Genomic DNA, 23521 nt, shown 5'->3' on the forward strand with positions numbered 1-23521 from the left:
GAATGTTGGAGAGAAGAAAGGTATGCGCCGTTCCTCTGACTCCAGGTGTGATTATGTGGTGGTTTCTGATTCTTTGGAGGGTCTTACCTCTGCAGTAACTGTACGAGAGCCGAAACCTGAACCAAGGGATCCTACCGATATTCCCCCATCTAATCCAAGTGATCCTATCGACTTGGATTCTAGTCCCGAACACTTGGTGCACAGGAAAACTGGTAAAAGGAAACAAGCTGATACTGATACGGAGGGTCAACCTCCTAAGAAGGTTCAGAAGAAGAAAATTACCAGAAAAGGGAATCTTGACTCTTTTATTTCAGAATCTGGTGGTAAGTGTTGCCCTTTCATGTTTCCTTTATATGCGCTAAAAACATTTTTAAACTTTTGTTGCTTTCCCATAGGTTCCTGTTTCTCCTATTCCCACAGAACTGCAATCTGTGGTAAATGAAGAGCTTCCATCCACCCCTCTGCATGCTTCTGTGGTTGATCGGTCGGAGTCTACAAGGGTTCCATCCACCCCATAATGATTTTTCCTATCATTCCTTAGCTAACTCATTCATAATGCAAAATCAACCTTAAAGGTACTTACTTGCTTCGCGCCGCGGATCGAACACACGCTTCACATGAGCTTCCGGTTTGAGTTCAAGCATTTAATGCTTGAATCCCTCAAACCTACGCTCTGATACCAACTTGTAACATCCATAATTTTTCCTTTGAATTTATTAAATCACAACATACTTTTCTAACAAAATTTGGGCATGACCCGTTTGAAAAAAAAAACGAGCGGTCCCCTGTTTTACATAATCCAAAATCATTTGAAAGGCACAATATACACGTCAAAACATATCATATTTTACTTGCAAACCATCAAGTTTATGTACGTACTTACGACAAGTTCTTCAAAAGACAATCATAATAAAACTAGGTTTAACTACTAGACGAAAACATATTAACAAAATGTTTAACATTGACTTTTGCAAAATGCGGAACGCTTGACGGGCTTGAGGTGTGTTCGAACCGGGGCGGAGCTTGATAGCTAGACATGAGATTTACCTACATGACCACAACATCAAAAACTCATTAGAACAAAATTACTTTCTCTAACTCAAGAATCAACTTACGGATTGTAACCAATGTGACATTTACAACTTACGCTTTACTTCATTCTTTCATTCTTGCACGGTAATATATTCCAACGGAACTTCTTACCATTCCTTCTAGATTTACAATAGCATTATTCGACCCATTCCTAAGAAGGGTCCAAACAAACATTTTCTCCCTATTTGATTCGAATTAATACATTATTTGATCAACACATATCTATAACGAAAGCTAAAATTGTACAAGTAGCGTACCTCGGTCTTGATTCCCTTGTTGCTTCACTTGAATCGAACTTTCTTCCTTAACACCTACATATAACCATTCATTCTTTTAATTTATGTTTCATACTCAATTACACACATCAATTGATAAAACTATACACAATTTGGCTCATACTTCTTAAACACATTCAATTCACATAAGGTTTATGACATACAAGACTAACATCTTTATTGTGGCATTTTGTCAAACACTTGGTGTGCATAACATGAATAAAGCATAGGGTACAAGTGTTCAAAGCATGATTCTACTAGTTCATTCTTAGATCATTAAAACAATCAAATTTCCCACAATAATCATTCCAAATCAGTTTCTAACTATTACTAATCTATCAATAATAACTCTCATACTTACTATTACAATAATTAGCATGTAATTTCATTCATGTTCTTCATCATCACCCTAGTTCAAGTGGGTTTTTGCTAAAAATCACCCAACTATCTAGAATCAAACATAATTCTTGTTCTATTGTATTTTCCTAACTCTTAAACACACAAATTTCTGCATGCATTCATGATTGGGTCAAAACCCTCATTCTATAATTCATCAATTTCAGAATTTCGACTTACCTCTTTGTAGGACAAGCTTAGATTGCTAGAGAATCGAGTTCATGCATGTTATTTGGTCTTGATTTCCCTTTCAATCTTGCAGATTTGTAGAACTTAGGGTTTTTCTCCTTGGTTCCCTTCTTTGGTCGATCCACAGAACACACCAGGAGGTGTGTTTTGTGTTTTATTTTATTTAATTGCAAACTTTCATTACTTTATACAAGTTTAGCCCCTCTAATTCTAATGGTTGACAATTAACACATAAATTTTCATTCTTGTTGAACTATTACCACATTCTTTTAACTTAGTTAATATTACAATATTAGACATTTAAGATAGCATAAATAAATTGCGCATTTTGGGGTGTTACAAGTCTACCCCCCTTAAAAGAGGTTTCGTCCCCGAAACCTTAATACATACCAAATAATGTCGGGTAGTGCTCCCTCATTTCATCTTCCAATTCCCATGTCAGATCCGATCCCTTTCGATGTTGCCATTGCACCAAGACTTGCTTTATAGCTTTATTCCGAAGGTGCGTTACCTTGGAATCCTTGATGGCTATCGACCTTTCAATATAATTCAATCTTTCGTCCAATTCGATATCGTCGAGGGGCACGTATGTCGTCTCATCCGCCAAGCACTTTCTCAATTGTGACACATGGAATGTGTCATGTATTCCATCTAAAGTTGGTGGTAATTCCAACCGATATGCTACCTCCCCAACCCGGGCTACAATCTTGAAAGGTCCTATGTAGCGGGGACCTAGCTTTCCTCGCTTACGGAAACGGATTATACCTTTCCATGGGGAAACCTTTAATAACACATAATCACCTACTTGAAATTCGATGGGTCGCCTCCTTTGATCTGCATAGGCCTTTTGTCGATCTTGAGCCGCTTTTAAACGGACTCGCACAAGATCGATCTTTTCATTAGTTTTAGCCACTACCTCATTGGGTGCAATTTCTCTCTGCCCCATCTCTCCCCAACAAATTGGAGTTCTACACTTCCTTCCATACAACAATTCATACGGTGCCATTCGAATGCCGTTGTGGTAGCTATTGTTGTATGAAAATTCCACCAACGGCAAGTGGTCATCCCAGCTTCCCCCGAAGTCTATCACACATGCTCGCAGCATGTCGATAAGTGTTTGAATGGTTCGCTCGGACTGACCATCCGTTTGGGGGTGGTAGGCGGTACTGAAATGTAATTTTGTACCCATACTTTCATGAAAACCTTGCCAATATCGAGAAGTGAATCGGGTATCTCGATCCGACACAATAGATACAGGAACTCCGTGTCGTGATATTATCTCGTTAACATAGATCTCCGCCATCTTTTCGGAAGAGAAAGCTTCCCGAATGGGTAAGAAGTGCGCGCTCTTGGTGAGGCGGTCTACGATCACCCATATAGCATCGTGACCTTTCCTTGTCTTAGGAAGCTTGGTCACTAGGTCCATCGTCAATTCTTCCCATTTCCATACCGGAATCTCTAACGGTTGCAACTTCCCATATGGTTTCTGATGTTCTGCCTTTACCTGCAGACATGTCAAACATTTTGCAACATACTTGACGATATCACGCTTCATACCGGGCCACCAATAACCTTTCTTCAAGTCTAAATACATTTTTGTAGCTCCTGGATGAACCGAAAATCGGGATTTGTGAGCTTCTTCGAGTAATGCACCCTTTGCTTCGCTAAACCGAGGTATCCAAATACGACCATACATGGTTTTAATTCCATCGGATCTTTCTTCGAATTTATCCACAAACCCCTTTGTTCTTTCCTTTTTAGAATCCATTCCGCTTAGTGACTTGATTTGGGCTTCTTTAACCATTTCGAGAAATCGAGGTGTAATTACCATCTTCATGGACTTTACTTGAATTGGAGGCGGGTAATCCTTTCGGCTCAGGGCATCGGCTACCACGTTAGCTTTACCCGGATGATAAAGGATCTCACAATCATAATCTTTAAGAAGTTCTAACCACCTTCGTTGCCTCATATTTAATTCCCTTTGCTCGAAAAAGTATTTAAGGCTTTTGTGGTCAGAATAAATAACACTTTTCGTACCGTAAAGATAGTGCCTCCATATCTTCAAAGCAAACACTACTGCAGCTAACTCCAAATCATGGGTTGGATAATTACTTTCGTGTGTCTTCAATTGCCTAGAAGCATAGGCAATGACTCTATCCTTTTGCATCAAAACACATCCCAACCCTTGGTGTGACGCATCCGTAAACACCACCAAGTCTTCTGTTCCATCAGGTAAGGTTAGTACCGGGGAACTCGACAGCTTTTCTTTCAAGGTTTGAAACGCCCTCTCTTGATCTGCACCCCATGAAAACTTCTCATCCTTCTTGGTTAACTTGGTCAACGGCAAGGCCAATTTAGAAAAGTCTTGGATAAACATCCTATAATAGCCTGCTAAACCCAAAAAGCTCCTTACTTCACTTGGGTTCTTGGGAGGTACCCATTTCATAACGGCTTCCACCTTTGACGGGTCTACTAAGATACCATCCGCATTAATCACATGACCGAGAAATTGTACCTCTCTAAGCCAAAAAGCACACTTGGAGAATTTCGCGTACAATTTCTCCTTGCGAAGTACTTCAAGAACCTCACGTAAATGGCATGCATGATCGGCTTTACTTCGGGAATAAACCAGGATGTCATCGATAAAAACTATAACGAATCTGTCTAACATGGGCCGACAAACTCGATTCATAAGATCCATGAACACGGCAGGCGCGTTCGTTAATCCAAAGGACATTACTAAGAACTCGTAATGCCCGTATCGTGTTCTAAAAGCCGTTTTCGCCACATCCTCATCTCGCACTCTTAACTGATGGTACCCGGACCGCAAATCTATTTTTGAAAACCAACTTGCCCCTTGTAACTGATCGAAGAGATCATCGATTCGGGGCAATGGGTATCGGTTTTTCACAGTCAGCTTGTTCAACTCGCGGTAATCGATGCACATGCGCATCGAACCATCTTTCTTTTTGACAAAAAGTACAGGCGCTCCCCATGGCGACACACTCGGGCGTATAAATCCCTTGTCAAGCAATTCTTGTATTTGTACCATTAACTTCCGCATTTCAGTTGGGGCCAACCTATAAGGAGCCTTGGCTACCGGTTTGGCATCGGGATACAATTCAATCTTAAAATCTACTTCACGTTCCGGCGGAAGCCCCGGCAAATCTTCCAGAAAAACATCGAGAAACTCGTTCACGACTTCAACCTCTTCTATCTTAGAGGTATTCTGCTTAGTATCCACCACATAAGTTAGAAATGCCTTGCTTCCATTTCGTACGTACTTGTATACTTGGACTATAGAACAAAGCTTCAAATTGATATTCCTTTTCCCTTGTATGCTTACTCGTTTTCCTCCCGATGTTAACACATGAATCACCTTCTTCTCACATTGAATTTCGGCCTGATGTTTAGCTAGCCAATCCATGCCAACTATAACCTTAAATTCCCCCAATATCATGGGAATAAGGTCAATGGCAAACTTCTCGTCTTCAATGATTATTTCACAATTTCTACAAACTTCGTGCAACAAATAACTCTTACTATCGGTTATCTCTACTTCTAATGGTACATGCATTCTTTCGATTCTAAAAGAGGGGTGTGACACTAGTTCACTGGATACAAACGATCTACTGGCTCCAGTATCAAATAACACGTACGTAGGCATCGAGTTCAATGAGAATATACCTGATACAACATTCGGGTGGTCCTTCGCTTCTTCGGTTGTGATCTGAAACATCCTCCCCTTAGCTCTTGGGGCTTCCTCCTTTCTTGCTTCCTTATCAGTTTTCTGTTGAAGCTTGGGACACTCAGCCTTAATATGACCCGGTTGGAAACAGTTGTAACACGTTCTGGAAGGATTTGGACACCTATAGTATGGGTGTCCCTCTTGACCACAATTGTAACAGCCCTTCTTCCCTTTCAAACACTCCCCTGTGTCTAACTTTCCGCACGTTTTGCATTTCGGAATACTACCCTTTGTCTTATCTTTCTTGTTTTGATCTTGAAATTTTGGTTTCTTTGAAGGGCTCGAGCTGGAAACATTCTCATATACTCTCTTTTCGCCTCTTTCTGCCTGCCTTCTTAATTCAATCTCCCTGTCTCGGGCCAAATTGATGAGTTCATTCAAGGTTTCACATTTAGCAGGAATGATGAATTCCCGATACTCAGCCTTCAATACACCATAATAGCGGTTTATCTTCATTCTTTCCGTCCCCGCTATGTCTTTACAGAATTTCAGCTTATCGAGAAAGATGTTGGTGATTTCATCAATGGTTTCATCTTTCTGACGAAGATGTAAGAAATCTTCTTGGATTCTGTCAATGGCAGACTGCGGGCTGTGGTATTTTTGGAAAGGTTCCTTGAATTCTTGCCACGTTAAAGCTTGAACCTTGTCTTCCCCAATCTCTTTACTATAGGCATCCCACCAGTCTTTAGCTTGGAATTGTAACAACCCGGTGGCAAACATTACTTGATCCTCTTTTTCACAATGACTTCTCACAAACACCGCCTCTGTACTTGCAATCCATCTTTGACATGCTATAGGATCAATTTCTCCCTTGAAGGGTAATGGGTTGCATGCCATGAATTCCTTATAAGTACATTTGCGAGCCCCTTTCTTTCCTTGCATTTCTACAATCATTCCCTTCAACTCATCTATCTTGCTTGCCATCATCGTTTCCACCACTTCCAGTACATGACCTTCCACTTCTTGGGCTAAATGAGGGACGCTTGCTTGTATTGCCCTTCCGACCTCTTCCGAGATCATAGTTTTCAGTTGCTCCGGTTGTGTCACTTCATTGTCATTCGTATCCGCCATCTACACATAAACATCATTCTTTATTTCAAGCATTCAATCATCCTTTCCATCATATAATCATTCTAATAGTACATAACTTCCTTTGAAAGTTAACGTTCATGCATATTATCATTCTTTAGAGTCTTCTTATAACGCTCACAATACTTCACGTATGATAGAAAACATTAAACAAATCATCGCAATTGATATAGGCTGAAAACAGTCTCCACCGTAAATTACGGTGTCACCGTAATTTACGGTGGCATTATTTCTCTTACGGTGTAAAGCTACTGCCTTACGGCAGAGGAATTTCGTCCCAATGTCTACCGTAAGCTACGGTAGCCACCGTAGCTTACGGTGACGCCCAGCATACTATGATAAATTTCCTATTTTGCAGCCATCTTTCCAACCCATTTTAACCCGAAACAATCCGTTTCATCCCAAACTTTTACACATCACCCCATAATGATTTTTCCTATCATTCCTTAGCTAACTCATTCATAATGCAAAATCAACCTTAAAGGTACTTACTTGCTTCGCGCCGCGGATCGAACACACGCTTCACATGAGCTTCCGGTTTGAGTTCAAGCATTTAATGCTTGAATCCCTCAAACCTACGCTCTGATACCAACTTGTAACATCCATAATTTTTCCTTTGAATTTATTAAATCACAACATACTTTTCTAACAAAATTTGGGCATGACCCGTTTGAAAAAAAAAACGAGCGGTCCCCTGTTTTACATAATCCAAAATCATTTGAAAGGCACAATATACACGTCAAAACATATCATATTTTACTTGCAAACCATCAAGTTTATGTACGTACTTACGGCAAGTTCTTCAAAAGACAATCATAATAAAACTAGGTTTAACTACTAGACGAAAACATATTAACAAAATGTTTAACATTGACTTTTGCAAAATGCGGAACGCTTGACGGGCTTGAGGTGTGTTCGAACCGGGGCGGAGCTTGATAGCTAGACATGAGATTTACCTACATGACCACAACATCAAAAACTCATTAGAACAAAATTACTTTCTCTAACTCAAGAATCAACTTACGGATTGTAACCAATGTGACATTTACAACTTACGCTTTACTTCATTCTTTCATTCTTGCACGGTAATATATTCCAACGGAACTTCTTACCATTCCTTCTAGATTTACAATAGCATTATTCGACCCATTCCTAAGAAGGGTCCAAACAAACATTTTCTCCCTATTTGATTCGAATTAATACATTATTTGATCAACACATATCTATAACGAAAGCTAAAATGGTACAAGTAGCGTACCTCGGTCTTGATTCCCTTGTTGCTTCACTTGAATCGAACTTTCTTCCTTAACACCTACATATAACCATTCATTCTTTTAATTTATGTTTCATACTCAATTACACACATCAATTGATAAAACTATACACAATTTGGCTCATACTTCTTAAACACATTCAATTCACATAAGGTTTATGACATACAAGACTAACATCTTTATTGTGGCATTTTGTCAAACACTTGGTGTGCATAACATGAATAAAGCATAGGGTACAAGTGTTCAAAGCATGATTCTACTAGTTCATTCTTAGATCATTAAAACAATCAAATTTCCCACAATAATCATTCCAAATCAGTTTCTAACTATTACTAATCTATCAATAATAACTCTCATACTTACTATTACAATAATTAGCATGTAATTTCATTCATGTTCTTCATCATCACCCTAGTTCAAGTGGGTTTTTGCTAAAAATCACCCAACTATCTAGAATCAAACATAATTCTTGTTCTATTGTATTTTCCTAACTCTTAAACACACAAATTTCTGCATGCATTCATGATTGGGTCGAAACCCTCATTCTATAATTCATCAATTTCAGAATTTCGACTTACCTCTTTGTAGGACAAGCTTAGATTGCTAGAGAATCGAGTTCATGCATGTTATTTGGTCTTGATTTCCCTTTCAATCTTGCAGATTTGTAGAACTTAGGGTTTTTCTCCTTGGTTCCCTTCTTTGGTCGATCCACAGAACACACCAGGAGGTGTGTTTTGTGTTTGATTTTATTTAATTGCAAACTTTCATTACTTTATACAAGTTTAGCCCCTCTAATTCTAATGGTTGACAATTAACACATAAATTTTCATTCTTGTTGAACTATTACCACATTCTTTTAACTTAGTTAATATTACAATATTAGACATTTAAGATAGCATAAATAAATTGCGCATTTTGGGGTGTTACAGTAAACAATCTCCAATTCGTCCGGAAGAGACTCTAGGAGATTATTACTACCGGTCTTATGCGGAGAAAGATGCCTCTGATCCTCACACTCCTGTTTGGAATTTAAAGAAGGGTGACACCTTCTCGAATTGGCGTGTGTGCCAGGACTGGATGCAGGGAATGCTTCCGCCTGGAGAAATCAAGTTCCAAGAAAGCCCGTCTTATGAACAGACCTACCAATCGTATTTTGAATAGACTGCCTCTCACGTGTCTATTACTCATCGCATAATGCGTGAGTGGTATAGAATGCATAAGGACCAGAATCCTTTATGGCATCTCAAAAGAAATTCGCCAAGGATGAAAAACGCTTGGCTTAGTTGAAGGCTAAATTGGAAGCTGATTAAGCCAAGTTTGAAGCTGAGCGCAAGACTGAAGAATGGTCTGTAGCTGGTTGGAAAAGAAAGGCGGAAGCTGAAGCTGCTCTCCTTTCTGGGGAATGCAAAAACTGGAGAAGAATTTGCGAAAAAGATAATGCTGAGAAGTCGAACCTTCGCGACATCATTAATAATCTTAAAGCTGAGGTTGAAAAGATGAAGAATCAGGATGCGGAGGTAGACAGGTTGAAGAAGGAGAAAGCTGAGGTAGAAGCTGCGCTAGCGGAGGCGCGTTCTCATAGGGAGCGCAGCGAACAACAAGAGGTACAAGCTTTAGCCACTCTTGCCCTTAGGGATAAAGAGTTAGAAGAACTTACTGTTTTGGTTGCTGATCAGGAACAACTTAGAATGGATCTGGAGCTTGCGCATTCCAAGAATACTGAAACTTCCCGCCATTTATCTGAAGCTAAAGAGAAGTTGGAGAATTCAGAAATGGCGCGAGTTACAGCGGAAAGCGAGCTTGAACCTTTGAAGAGCGATATGGCTTGGTTAAAGGATCGCGGTATTGCTTGCGTAAGTTTCTTTTCTCCTTTTTGTTGTAAAACTTGTTAACGCGCGCTTTTTTTTGTTCATTCATCTTTTCCTCTCTTTACAGGTTGCTGAATCTGTGTTGAACTCTGAAGAATTAGATAAAACCGTTGCTCGTTTGGTGGTTGCTGCGTGAAGAGATGGGTATGCGCAAGGATATGTTGAATGTTCTCATCATGTGAACAACGCTTTAAAGGTTGAGTGAGATGATAGTAAGTCTGCAACCTTTGGTGTGGATACTAATGTCGCGCTTGCTGCCTTGAAGACAGAGTTCGACAACTTACAACTGCCGGTTATGGATTTGATAAATGTTGCGCTGCAATCTGATGATCATGTAGCGCAACTAAGAGAAATCTTCCCGGATGAGGGTGAAGATTTGTCATAGGTTGAAAAATGTTTTGAACAATTTTCTTGTAATATTTGGGACGCAAAATCCTTATTTCTGCCGATGCGCTGCTGCGCAAGTAACTTAAACACTGCCGTGTTTGAAGCTCCTTTTATTTTTCTTTGTTTAGGGCGTATTCATACGCTAAAAATTGGATGATGTTTTTATTTGTTTGTTTACAATATCTTGCGTGAGTACGATTGCTTTTGTTAAGTAAGGCGAATGAAGTTGGTATAAAGCTTATGTTTGAACCTGTGGCTGTTTGTGATGTTATCACTGACCGTTCATGAAGCTTGTTTAGGACTTACCATAATGTTTTTGCACTTACTAAAAGAAACTGCATGCACTTTGTAAACATAGAAATAATAAAAACTTTGTAATTTTATTTACGGATAGAGCACAGAGGCTTTACAAAGTTCTGCTTAAAATAATTATATGGAACTTAACTTACTCTCTAGTATTCCCGCTCTGCTTGATGAATCATGTCTTTCCGCAGGAAACTCATAGAGTTATTTCTTAGGTTTTCGCCCGTTTGCTTGGGCCTTCATCACCTCGGGTTATCTGCTTAATCTCTTTGCGCACATTTTGGAGTAAATGTGTGAGTTCGCCGCTCTTGAGGGCTTTCTCTATTTCTGTGCGTAGAGAGATGCAATTGTTAGTGGTATGCCCGTTATCTTTGTGATATTCGCAGTATTGTGCCGGGTCTTGCCCACGCTTGCTTTTCATTGGGATCGGAGGTTTGAATTGATAGTCTTCAGTACTTAAGACCTCCGTCGGGGTTTTTGTTAGGGGAGTCCATTGCCTCTCCCTATTTTCATGTTTGTTTTCCCTCTGCGCGGTGAGTTTGTTGATTGTTGTGCGGGCATCTTCAGATGAACGACTTCCTGTTCCAGATTCACGCCATGACTTCTTTGACCTTCTTTCGCTGGTTGAGCTTAAGTCTGTAGGCCTGTTATGTGGTGGCGGTGGCCTATTTGTAGTAAGGTTCTTCTCCGTTTGTGCGTAAACCTTGGCTGCCGCCATTATCTTCTCCCAGCTTTTGGGAAGGCCTTCTGTTCCAGATAAGACCATAATCATGTCGTCACATCTAACCGCATATTTAAATTGTGCGCGGATTAGTTGCTCATGAACTCCGCCAATCTCTAATACTTCTTTATTGTATCTGGTGATGAAATCCTCCAGACTCTCATCATCGCGACGCCAAATGTTCATGACGTCAGATGTATCGCGAATGGAACGTCGTTGCTGGCTAAAGTGTGTCAAAAACTTTTCACGCAGATCCTTCCAGGATTCAATCTGTCCGATTGGTAGGTTATCAAACCAAATTCGCGCTGGTCCGGTCAGGGTCTGAACGAACAGATGACACCATAGTGGGAGGGTCCAACCCCCAACCAGACCTGTGCTGGTAAATACTCTTAGGTGATCATCGGGGTCTGTCAGCCCATTAAATTTTCTCACATTGGATGGTAATTTGGCTTTCTCCAGTGGAGCCAAAGCTATTTCCATGATGAACTTTGAATTTTCCGCTGCTTCCGCAGGGCGGTAAATCAAATCATAGTTGTGTTCTGCCTCGGGGTTATAAACCACTCGAGGCCTGCTTTTATTATAGTTTGGCTGCAATCGGTTGAACACACTGGTATTCACACTTAATCGATATGTTGGATCAGTTTCGTCAGTATAGGTGTCTTGTTGGGAACCTAACCTGTCATGGACCGATCGTCTTTGGTGAGGATGTGATCTACCATGATTTTCTCTCTGAGTGTATTCATGTTGTGATGTGGATCTGACGTAAACTTCTGTACCCCCGTAAGCTGAATTTTCCCGTTGGGAAGCATTTACCCGAGATCCTGGTCTTCGTGACTGAGTTAAGGGAACAGTCTGAGCACACAGTTGTGTGTATACTGCATTTAGTGCCCCTTGAGACCTGACGTACCAGAATATTGGAGTTTCTCCTGGTGGCAAAATTGATTGAGCAGGGTTTACTAGTAACGTTTCTGGAGGATCGTTTGCCCGGTTAGACTGAACTTCGTTGTCATCCGAGGCATCCTCTGGAATTCCTTCTATTTGAACATTGTTTCCGACGTTCGATCGAAGACCGGTTTGTCGATGGGAAGATGAATTTTCTGCCATAATGGAGGATAAAAGGAACTGAATCGAATCGAGATGAAAACTGAAAAAACAGAGGAATCGGTGGGCGCCAATGAAGAAACACTAGATATATGGTCGGAACCGAGATATCTAGGGGGTTTGAATCAACATAAAAGGTTAGCTTCCACTCGACTGATTCAGGTCCGATTGACCTTCTTCTCCGATAACTCTGCAAAAAAGAACATCGTTAGCCTCGTCAAGGGGAGAAGGGGGTTCTCTCCTTGACCCGACTCCGGTGTGAGAATAAGTATTGGTAGTGAAGAAGAAGATGTATTTAGTAAGTGTGAGTAACTTGTTTCATACCTGGGTTTCATCTCTTATTTATAGCCGGAAGTCATTTGGGCGGGAAAACCTGTTAGTGAAAAGTTAACGGAAGATGCTAACCCCGTAGGCGGTTACATTTCCTTCCGTTAAGCTTTCCGATCTGACGTGAGGGCACACGGATTGTGACTTAGATCAAAGGCTGGGGATCTGCCACGTGTAAAGTGATCAAGTGGGAATTACTCTCCTTTTACATGCTTCCGTTGTGATTTCAGGGATGCATGAGATGGTGACACGTGTCCAGTCGGTTGTTACCGTCTTGGTGATGCACGACTGTATTCCTTCTAGAAGATTACTGTTGTAATCTGGTGTGACACCTTATCGTGTGGAGACAGGTAGATAAATAATTCCCAAGCCTGGGTAAATAATATCCAAGTCTAGATATAAAGGCGGGAGTATTTATCTCAGGATTTTCATCCTTTGTTTATGAGAGAAAGCGCAAAGGTTTATGATTTCCTTTGGGCGCGCAAGTGTTGACAGTTTGACTGTTCTTTAGATCTCTGTTTGTAAGACCAGTGTGCGGCCGCGCAAGGTATAAGGTTTGATCAGTAAGGTTTTGGTATGGTTCTCAGCGCCTTTTATGGAGTTTTTGTGACCTTACCCCTTCATGTATAAAACTCTTAAAAATTCAGGTTTCGGGTTCCAGAATTATTATTTTATTTATTAGGGTTCTTCATGTTCTTAGTGAAATTCAAATAAATTCCCTTATTTTGGAATGAATTAAGGATTAGAAGGTGTTTTTCCTGTATTTGATTAATTTTTATCCCTTAAGATTTCGAAAAATCTGTTAATGTTATTAGATATAATTTTCGAAATTATTGGATAAATATAAAATATCTTTTAAAACAGGAAATAATATATACCAAATCCCTTAAAATTCGAATTTCAAACTTATCACATTAACAGCTGTTAACAGGAGTTTCGAGATCATTTGTTTAACGACTCGAGACCATAAGGTCTCTACTCGATATCATAAGTGTTCTCAAATCTTCACAACTCGAGACAACGATTTTGACTCGAGACCACAGGGTCTCGACTCGAGACCACTAAGGTTTCGACCAAGGGCTTCAATCTTAATCACTCGAGACCATGGTTGCGACTCGAGATCTCATAAAACACAATAGTCGAGACCATGATTACGACTCGAGACCATTAATGAGTCGAGACCTCATAATGTTATAAGCTTAGTCGAGACTTGACTCGAGATCTCACTCGAGACCTCATAACTTGACTCGAGATCTCACTCGATTCGCGCTAACAGGTGGTTTGCTATTAAATGATTGGTTTTGGTAATTACTTACTTAATTAATGAGGATCAAATAATGTTTTACAAAACCAAAATGGCTTAACTTGAATGAGCTTCTGATGTATCACTTCTGGCCAAAGCTGATTTGATGCATCTACTTATCGTTCAAGTATTACGAAAGCTATGTTAAGTGTGCATCATAAACATGAATGTCTTAATATCTGGCCAAAGCTGATTTAATTCCTTCATAGATGGCATACTTAACAAGTGCATAACTAAAGTGATTGTCTCAATTTCTGGCCAAAGCTGATTTGTTACAACCACTTTGCACACATGCTTAAATGATTACACTTCTGGCCAAAGCTGTTTTGTCTTCGTTTAAGTAGAACTTTAAGTAGTCTATTATTTTGATGTTAGTAATAGACATATCACAACCTCTTCACACAATGATCCTTATATTAACGATCCTCAATTAATTTTTGTGATCATTTTGCCTGCCTTATTCTTAGTACCCATAATTTTACTCACTATAATTTTCTTCTATAAATCTATATCTCATCCACTCTAATTCCTAAATCTAATATGTTTTGCTTAAAGTTTCTATAAGAATTAGCTCTTAAATTAAATCCTTGATTATCTCTTAAGACACGATGATCCTATTGCTCTCTTCTGATAAAGCACTACAGAAGAAAAGTAGAGCATGATGAATAGGACAAATCAAACATGATGTCTCTTATGATAATCAAGAACTCTGTAACATAAGTGTTGTCACTAAAAGGTTATTCCAGATTAGGTCTTTCCTAAGACTAATCTATAATTGTGGAATAATCACTAGAACTCCTAAGATGCATGCCTTCATTTAAAATTATAAATTATAAAGCTAAGTGGTATATGTGAATACATAACAATGTACAATACCATGACCCATAAAGTTAAGGGCTTACACATGGAAATAAATATATTTTTCCAGTACATTACATACTAAGATTTTCACTTGTACAATTTGACGCCTTATAAATCAACTATAACACTCAAAAATACCAAAGTATAACGAGTGTGTTGATAAGCAACATATGTACATAGAAATAAATGTTTGAAACTGGAAAATAAGATGTTATTCACCTTACAACCACTAAAACCTTAAGAGAGGATTGTTATAAGGTCCATAGACAAATTACAAGTGCTAATCCCAACGTTAAGGTTCTTCAAGGGAAAATCTCACTGCATAATTATGTCATTAGACTAGGCATAAGCAACGAGACTATCCATTATTCTAAAGAACAGTTGGATAAATTAATTAGATAGTAACTTACTAATGATATTTAAGTCTGATAATTCTTTAATATTCCTATTAACACATGATTAGTTGACTCTAGTTTTAAACGTTTCCTTACCAGAAGTCAACAAATAACTAACATGAGAGTTAGTGACAAAATTAATTGTTAAGGCTATAAGAACCATAATAAGCAGTCTTCTAACAACGCCTTTCGATACCTTATATACTCTGAAGATTAATCAGAATATAGTATCATGATTAAGCAATGTTATGAAGGTTGTGAGGTTTGCATAGTCAACATAAAGTCACAGTTATCTTAAACTCTCCTCTTATTTGTTCTAAATATCTGGATAGAAACATTACTAAGATGAAACTAGATGATACCTTACTTTTTCACAACTTTTGTCATCATGCAAATGAGAATTTGACAAAAGGAAAATGAGACTTATAAATTTCATCCATTATAACCAAAATTCATGAGAAATCATAACATGGTTAATGAGGATGATTTTTTCATCTAATCTCATTTTAAATGATTTTAAATCATGACGTTAAAGCCCTAAAATATGACTTTGCTTAAGGAATAAGCATGGGTCCATCATAAGTCATTCATTAACATTCGTGGAACTTATTCCAAATGGAATATTCAGACATAATTCATTTATCATTTAACAGACTATCAACTTGTATCTAAATTTTGTCACATATGGCCCACTGTCTTAGAAGAACTCTATTCATATATGTACTTAATAAGATTTCTATTAAATATGTCCCTAAAGTTTCTTATGATATCATGACATTAAAAGAAATCAAATAAAGTCTAACGTATATGTGATAGGTTCCCATGTCACGTAGCTCATTGAAACTTCTCTTGTAGCATTCTAGAGATATTAAAGATCAGTGGGAGCATTAAGTGTCTTAATAATAACTTGCAATAGTTGCAAGAGGTGGGGAGTGAAAATTTTACATTACCTAAATTTGCACCTCTTGTACAAGACACCGCTCCATCATGACACTATTCCATCAATACTTGTCTCCTTAAAATCTAATGCTACTCTTACAAAAGGTTCATTGTTGCTTAATTGTGGACACACTTAGATTTCTTACCTAAACTAACATAATCCTCAACAAGAGAAATCACAACGACTAACGTCATTAATTTGTTTTCTCTATTAGAATTTGTTGGTCGTTAAATATTGACCCTAAGCATGCTGAGTTCCTAAAGATTTCTAAGGTCAGTAGGAGCAGTCAAAGTCCTTATCATGACTTGTAAGGAATACAAGAGGCGGGGGGAAGAGTATCATTAAATTTCACTCCGAATTTAACTCCGATTACACCTCTTGTACACCATACTGCACCAACTCTTACAAACTTAGAATGAAAATGATAACAACCTAACCAAGAGCTAATCCATAAAACTGAAACTTCTAGTGAACCCAATAATCAACTCAGGAGGTCATCTAGGTTTAAAAGCCTACTAACTTTGATGATTACATAACCTCCCTAATGAAGTTGAAATGGATTTTGGAAATGTTTAATGATCCTATCTCTTAAAATCAAGCCATTAGCGTAAATCAATCATCTGAATGGAATAAAACAGTTTTCTAGTAAAACTGATTTTATGTGTTCGTGTAACGTTTGGGATTTGATTGAATTACCTAAGAGTGTTCATAACTAAACCAAATCCTGATATGAGCGTTAAGACACTAAGAAGCATGATTGATTGTCAAAGGTTATACTTAGGAATAGATAAATTATCAAAGATTTCTTTGAGGATCATCACTGTTCTAGTAGCTTATTATGGCTTAAAGCTACATTAGATGAACATTAAAAACAATTTTTCCTAACAAATGGCTGACACATTTACATGTTCATTAGATAACAACCTAAAGTTTCAAACTGAAGGTTAAAGAACACTTTATTTGTAAGCCAATAATATCCATGTATGGGTTAATGCAAACATCATAATGTGATGAAAAGCTAATGTAATTATTTTCATCAAGAATCAAGTGGATTAATGAACCTACCTCAAAATAAGTGGGAGCAACTAAGATAAACTTGCCTATATAGATGATATTCTTTTGACAAGTATATGTTACATAAGTCAAAGAATTGTTAACACAAACTTTGATATAATAGATCTCAGAGATGTCTCTTATGTAATAGATATCATAACGTATCGAGATAGACCCAATGGGACATTAGTTTTGTTCCATAGGTTTAACATTAAATGGGTCCTTACATATGTAACAAAATACTGCTCTCCTTTAGAGGATAATAAGATAAATGAAATTATTTCCTTATGCTTCATTAATTGGAAGCCTTATGTAAGTTTAAGTCTATACTCGTTTAGATATTACTCACATTGCAACACACTAGATATGTCTAGATTAATGTGTAGCATCTAATGGAGTATTACAATATCTTTAAAAGAAACGAGAGACTACAATTTAAAGAAGAAGTGAGAATTAAAACCGGTTTATTACTCTAACTTTGTGATATTCAAAGATTACAAAATGTAATTTCGGGTACATCTTTATGTCAGCAGACAAAACCTATCTCATGGAGGAGTCATAATGCACTGATATTAACAACCTAAGTTATAACGACATAATATAATCACTAAATGTTGTTGGAAATTTATCAGTGGACTCATAAGTTTATTAACTCCATATAATTAATGTTTTGAAGAATTAGTGTGATAAAGTCAGCTACCATGACTCCTTGAACAGTAACAGTTCAAGAGGTGCTGCATTAAATTTCGATACGCAATTAATTATTCGTTTATGAACGAATTGAGGAAACTAAGTTTTGTATCGAATACATTCATGATATGCTTAAGGATCCTATAACTGAAGGGCTATTACCCATAAGTCTTATTAGGAGAGCTCATAGACGGGTATTAATTGATGGCCGTGCGCAATTGCATATCGTACTATGAATGACTAAGTATTAGTTAATTTTCCTCATCAGTTTGATTTTGTATGTCTCTAAGAATATGTCAAGCCGGCATAATGGCAAATAGACAAATAAAGTTACAAATCAAACAAAGGGCTTATGCGTATTTTGATCATAACGATTAGGTTTTAAATTAAGGCTATAGTATGATTAATGGGGGTCCTGAGTCGCATAATGATTCAACGGCTGTATTTCTCTTCTATAGTACTTGTTTAAGGCTAAAATGAGTGTTAACTCCTGATCAGGCTTATCTAACACTCATAGTAAATGATTACTCGGCTAAGTGGGAGAATGTAAGATTAAATATATTTATTTTATATTTAATCTAGTAGCCATTATAATCATTTAAAATATATGGATCAAAATATATAACAAACCTATTAAATAATTAGTTGGTAATTGTTGATGGGCCTAATTACCCTTATTAACTAATCAGGGTTTCCTCCTGGGTGTGTATATAAGGAGAATAATGTGGAGGTTAAGGGGTTAGACAATTTCACAAACCCTAATAGCACATAACATCAATCTCGCCTCCCTCTCCATAACCGATTCCCTTGTCAGTTTCTTATCATCACCATCATTAGATTGCACCCTAAGGAGGAACCAGACCAAGATGACAATCATGTCAAAACTTATTGCTGTGTCTCCATCTGGATTCTCTGTTGGCCTGTACTGCTGCAATCAGGTATGTTTTCATGTTTTCCTTTATGTCTAAAAAGAACTGATCAACAAGTTTTCGTTCAAGTTCCGCCACTGGTTAACTGATATAGCTATATTTAAGAGCTTAAATTACAGTCATGTGATATATATATATTTTGAAGTCAACTTGAGGAGGAACTTGCATTATTGTGATATTTTGTTGAAAATGTTCTTTCTAGAATTGTGAATTATATATATATATATATTTTTTTTGTCACCATGCTTCATTCTTTGTAACATTAAAAAGAAACTTGATCAATAATTGATTTGTCTTAATAGTGGCTAAAAGTAAATTGCAATATGCCACTTAGAACTTTATTTATTGTATCAAAATTTAATCAATTTAGATCTTTACAAAGAATAGTTTTTCAATATATAACGAAGTAACATATCTTATAATCACAACATGATGATAAACCATAACATATATTTTAAAGATTTCAATAAACAAAAATCATACAAAGTTTAGATGTAAAAGTAAATAAGCAATAGGTTTTCAATAACCAAAACTCACAAATCCATCGTTGCACATATAGGTAAATTGAGGATTCATCATCGACACACTTTCAAAAAGTCACTATCACATGTGACACATGTCACAACTCAACCATCGTGTAACAATGTCACAACACTTGTGAAGTGATATGATTGTCCAAGTCGCTAAATAAACGTGACTAGATGTATTTGTATAGTTGTGACTTGCAATGATATTTCGTTTAAAAAACCATCACTAGATGCAATTTTTCAAATCCGTACGTCTCAAATACTATCTAAACAGTCTGCCGCTACTGTGACACATCACTCTTTACAAGTACGACTCGCCAAAACTCTTTCAGTCTTTACCAAAGACGTAACCCAAAATATTGTTACGTTTTATGTTATACCTTTAATTGAAAGGTTTCATCTTTTGTCATAGACTATAGAGTTGGGGTACTACCAAAAATGTAGGAACAATAAAATTTTCTTTTTCTATTTACCACATGATGAACATAGAATTAAAAAAAGTGCCACGCAGGTAAAAGTTATATATTTTATTTATTTACATCATTCCCATCTCGTCATTTTGTGAAAACCATCTTTGTATCTTTTCGTACCAACCCGTCCACTAATACGGGCCCATTCCCAAACGTTATTCAGTTTCTTGTTGTATAACTAATAAATTAAAAATTAAGCATCAGAAACTTTCTTGTATTATTGTATAAATAATAAATTAAAAATTAAGCAGGACGCCGCGTTGGACCGGTCAAAAAGATTTGGGACAAAACGGGATAGATTTTAGTCTTATCAGATCGGGTTATGTTGATTTGTAAATACTTTCTTGTTTATTTTTATAAATATTTAAGTGTTAAAACAATCATATCATTGTTAATAAGATTATTAGTATAATAATATAAACCTTTAGATAAATGGCATAGCCGTATAGGTGTAAAACACATCAACCCTACATGAACACAATTAAAAATTCGTAACCCAAGCATGGTCAGTTTAACTCGTATACTTAAACGAGCCAAATAGGTTAGCAGATTGTAGTATATGACGTTAAACAAGTTGTAAATGGGTTGACAGGTTGACTTGCTTCATTAAACGGGTCGACAACATGTTTACCAGACATATTGAACATGTCAACTCGACTCAGTGTGTTTATTAAACAAGGTAGATATGACAACCTAAAAAGCTGATTATTTGATCCGTTTAATCCATGTACAACAAGCACATAAATAAAATCAACCCATTTAAAAGTAAGTCCGAAAAAAAAAAAAGAAAAACTTTTTGCCACCCTCCAATAAATTAGTAAATGGTGAAAAGGAATCAAACCATGTGTGATTATATATAAGTAGACTATCATGTGATATTATGGTCAAGTCCTATGGTGTATCACTTAGCTAGATCACTTCTAAGAAGAAGAAGAAGAAAATGGAGACCAAAGGCCCATCACCACTTGTTCCTTTCATAATGCTTAATGTTTTTGCAATCATAATCTTCAGTGATATGGTGGAAAACTTGATGGTCATTCCTTTCTTATTGATGCTTGTCATATATTTTATATATGTTTTCTTTCCCTTCCATCAAGATTCATCACCTTGGAGTTCAAATCATTATGGAGGTGCTGCTGCTACTCAAGAAGGAGAGTCAGGCTTTGGATTCGGGGCGTTTCTTTTGGTCATCATATGCCTTATTTTGTGCCAAATCATATGAACTCATGTTCGTAACGTATTGTTGGTTATCAGTGACTGTAAAATATGGTTTGATAACGCGCGTTCAACAAGTAAGCGTTTAGCCAGTTTAGTTCATGTTATTGTAATTAATGTCGACTTTGCGTGCTTGTAATCAAGTATTTTGGCTAAATGTTGGCATTAGTTTGTATAACAACAGTGACACAGTTTTGATTCTACTTAATTATGAGTGTATGCCATGAAGACCTAATTTATGTTATTTAACTTATAAAATAATAGATATTTTATAAATTCTATAATAATATTTATTTCAGAAAACCAAGTTTGGACTTCTTGTGTTTAAACATATTAATAGTTTTGGATAGGTGTGTTGGTTAGTGAACATAACTAAAAGAAAAATAACATTTTTTTTACACTTAACATTGCACCTCTAAAGAGCAAACATCATATTACTAGACTACTGAGTCATTGACTGTAAAAATTATTAATTAATTATTAAATTAATATACATATATATATATTAATAAATACCTATTTGCCCCGCTTATGTTTCTCGTTCACAACCTCGAAGTGAGTAGTCATTTGTCAAAAGCAACGAAGCATCGATTCACTGGATGTAACTATCGAAGCCAACTGAATGCAACTACTAACCAGGTTTATTGGATGTATCTATCAAAGGCAACTAGATGCAAGTGTCGACTGGTTATGACCTTTGAACCCGAACCAAACTGATGATGTATGCAGTTCCTAGTCCGAGTGGTCTTTTTTGTGAAAACATTGGTGTTACTTAATATCGAATATTTTGTATATTAATTTATCTGAGGATGTCTTTTTCTTTTAAGGTATTTAAAAGAATTATTAAATGTATGGATAATGAGATAACACTTATAAGGAGATTATGTTAACATTATTTCGTGTTGATGGTACAGTTATATGGATAAATAACTTGATTGCTTAAAATACCATTTGATGGTAAGAAAAATTTCCAGAAGCTATCACTACATGAAACTAACTAAATAGTTGATTTTATAAATATAACCAAAGTTTATATGAAAAATCTGGTGTTTCAGTCATGTTATGCAAGAGTGCGACAGAGTGGATCAGTCGAATATTACAAATTAAACTAGTCCATCGAGACCTTATATAGATGATACTAACATCTTACACCTTATATACGCTTTGATTGTATTATATTCCCGTTATAAGAGGTCTATTGTGAATGATACATGGTTTGTAAAAGAATCAAACGGTCTGATAAATTCGAACCAAAGCTGCACGACGAGATTTAAGAAATTTGTGGTTGCCCATGCCACAGTTTTGTACTTGACCTTCAAGACACATATTTGGATTTCATGATGTTGCCATGACTTGATCCCATTTATTGTATCATCACAATCTTAATTCTGTCTTTTGTCTAACCTCAGATACACGCGCACACATATATATACATATATGCACACATATGGAGGGACATATCCACAAGCAACCACTGGTTCTAGTTCACACAAAGCAACTATATCAAAAAGAAAATGGATACCAAGAGTCAAACAATTGTTCTTTTTCTCATAATGAATGTTCTTGGTCTCCTGCTTTTGAGTCCTACAGAACAAAAACTAGTCATGATTCCTATATTATTGGTATTCTTCATACACATCTTTCCTACCAATGATTCATCTACCGACTCATATCAGCACGGATATGATGCTAATCACCAAGACCAATGGAATTTCGATTCAGAGATTTTCTACTCATCATGATATCCTCCAAATCACATAAGCTTCATGTATTGTACAAGTTATTGGTTGTATTTTGATTCATTTATGCCTGTTATCTATCATAAGGATGCACCATTATTATAGAAATGAACCTCATATCCATGACATGGCTACCTTAGGTACATATGCATTGTAAACTTGATTTCGAGTATATGTGACGATAAAAAACATACAAAATTCTGCTGATTTAATTATTCCCACAACTCTATTCTTGTCCAATTTGGAAGATTTGTATGGGCAAATTATTCTTGATTCAAAGAGTAAAGTACACGGATGGTCCCTGTGGTTTACCAAAATTTTGGATTTGGTCCCTAACTTTTCAAAAGTACACGGATGGTCCTTGTGGTTTGCACTTTGTAACGAATTTAGTCTCCAGCCAACAAATCTAAAGGTTTCAAAAGGTCCAAGTGAGGGACCAAATGCGTAACAAAGTGCAAACCATAGGGACCATCCATGTACTTTTGGAAAAAGTTGGGGACTAAGTGCGTTACAAAGTGCAAACTACATGGACCATTCGTGTACTTTTGAAAACCTAGGGACCAAATCCAAAACTTTGGTAAACCATAGGGACCATCTATGTACTTTACTCTTTTTCAAATATCCAGGAG

General features: G+C 37.0%; 2 long non-coding RNA genes across 2 annotated transcripts; both read right to left on the reverse strand.

The window, feature by feature from the left end:
• Positions 1–845: 845 nt before the first annotated feature.
• LOC110935076 lies at positions 846–2093 on the reverse strand. The gene is made up of 3 exons (XR_004890634.1): positions 1944–2093; positions 1350–1403; positions 846–1047 (listed from the first exon to the last, which is right to left on the reverse strand). It is a non-coding gene; the product is annotated as an uncharacterized LOC110935076 (long non-coding RNA).
• Positions 2094–7586: 5493 nt separating this feature from the next.
• Positions 7587–8791, reverse strand: LOC110935074. Its single transcript, XR_002588844.1, has 3 exons — positions 8642–8791; positions 8048–8101; positions 7587–7745 (listed from the first exon to the last, which is right to left on the reverse strand). It is a non-coding gene; the product is annotated as an uncharacterized LOC110935074 (long non-coding RNA).
• Positions 8792–23521: the final 14730 nt, after the last annotated feature.

This window comes from Helianthus annuus, chromosome 4 (genome assembly GCF_002127325.2).
Source record: "Helianthus annuus cultivar XRQ/B chromosome 4, HanXRQr2.0-SUNRISE, whole genome shotgun sequence".
Classification (NCBI taxonomy): domain Eukaryota; kingdom Viridiplantae; phylum Streptophyta; class Magnoliopsida; order Asterales; family Asteraceae; genus Helianthus; species Helianthus annuus.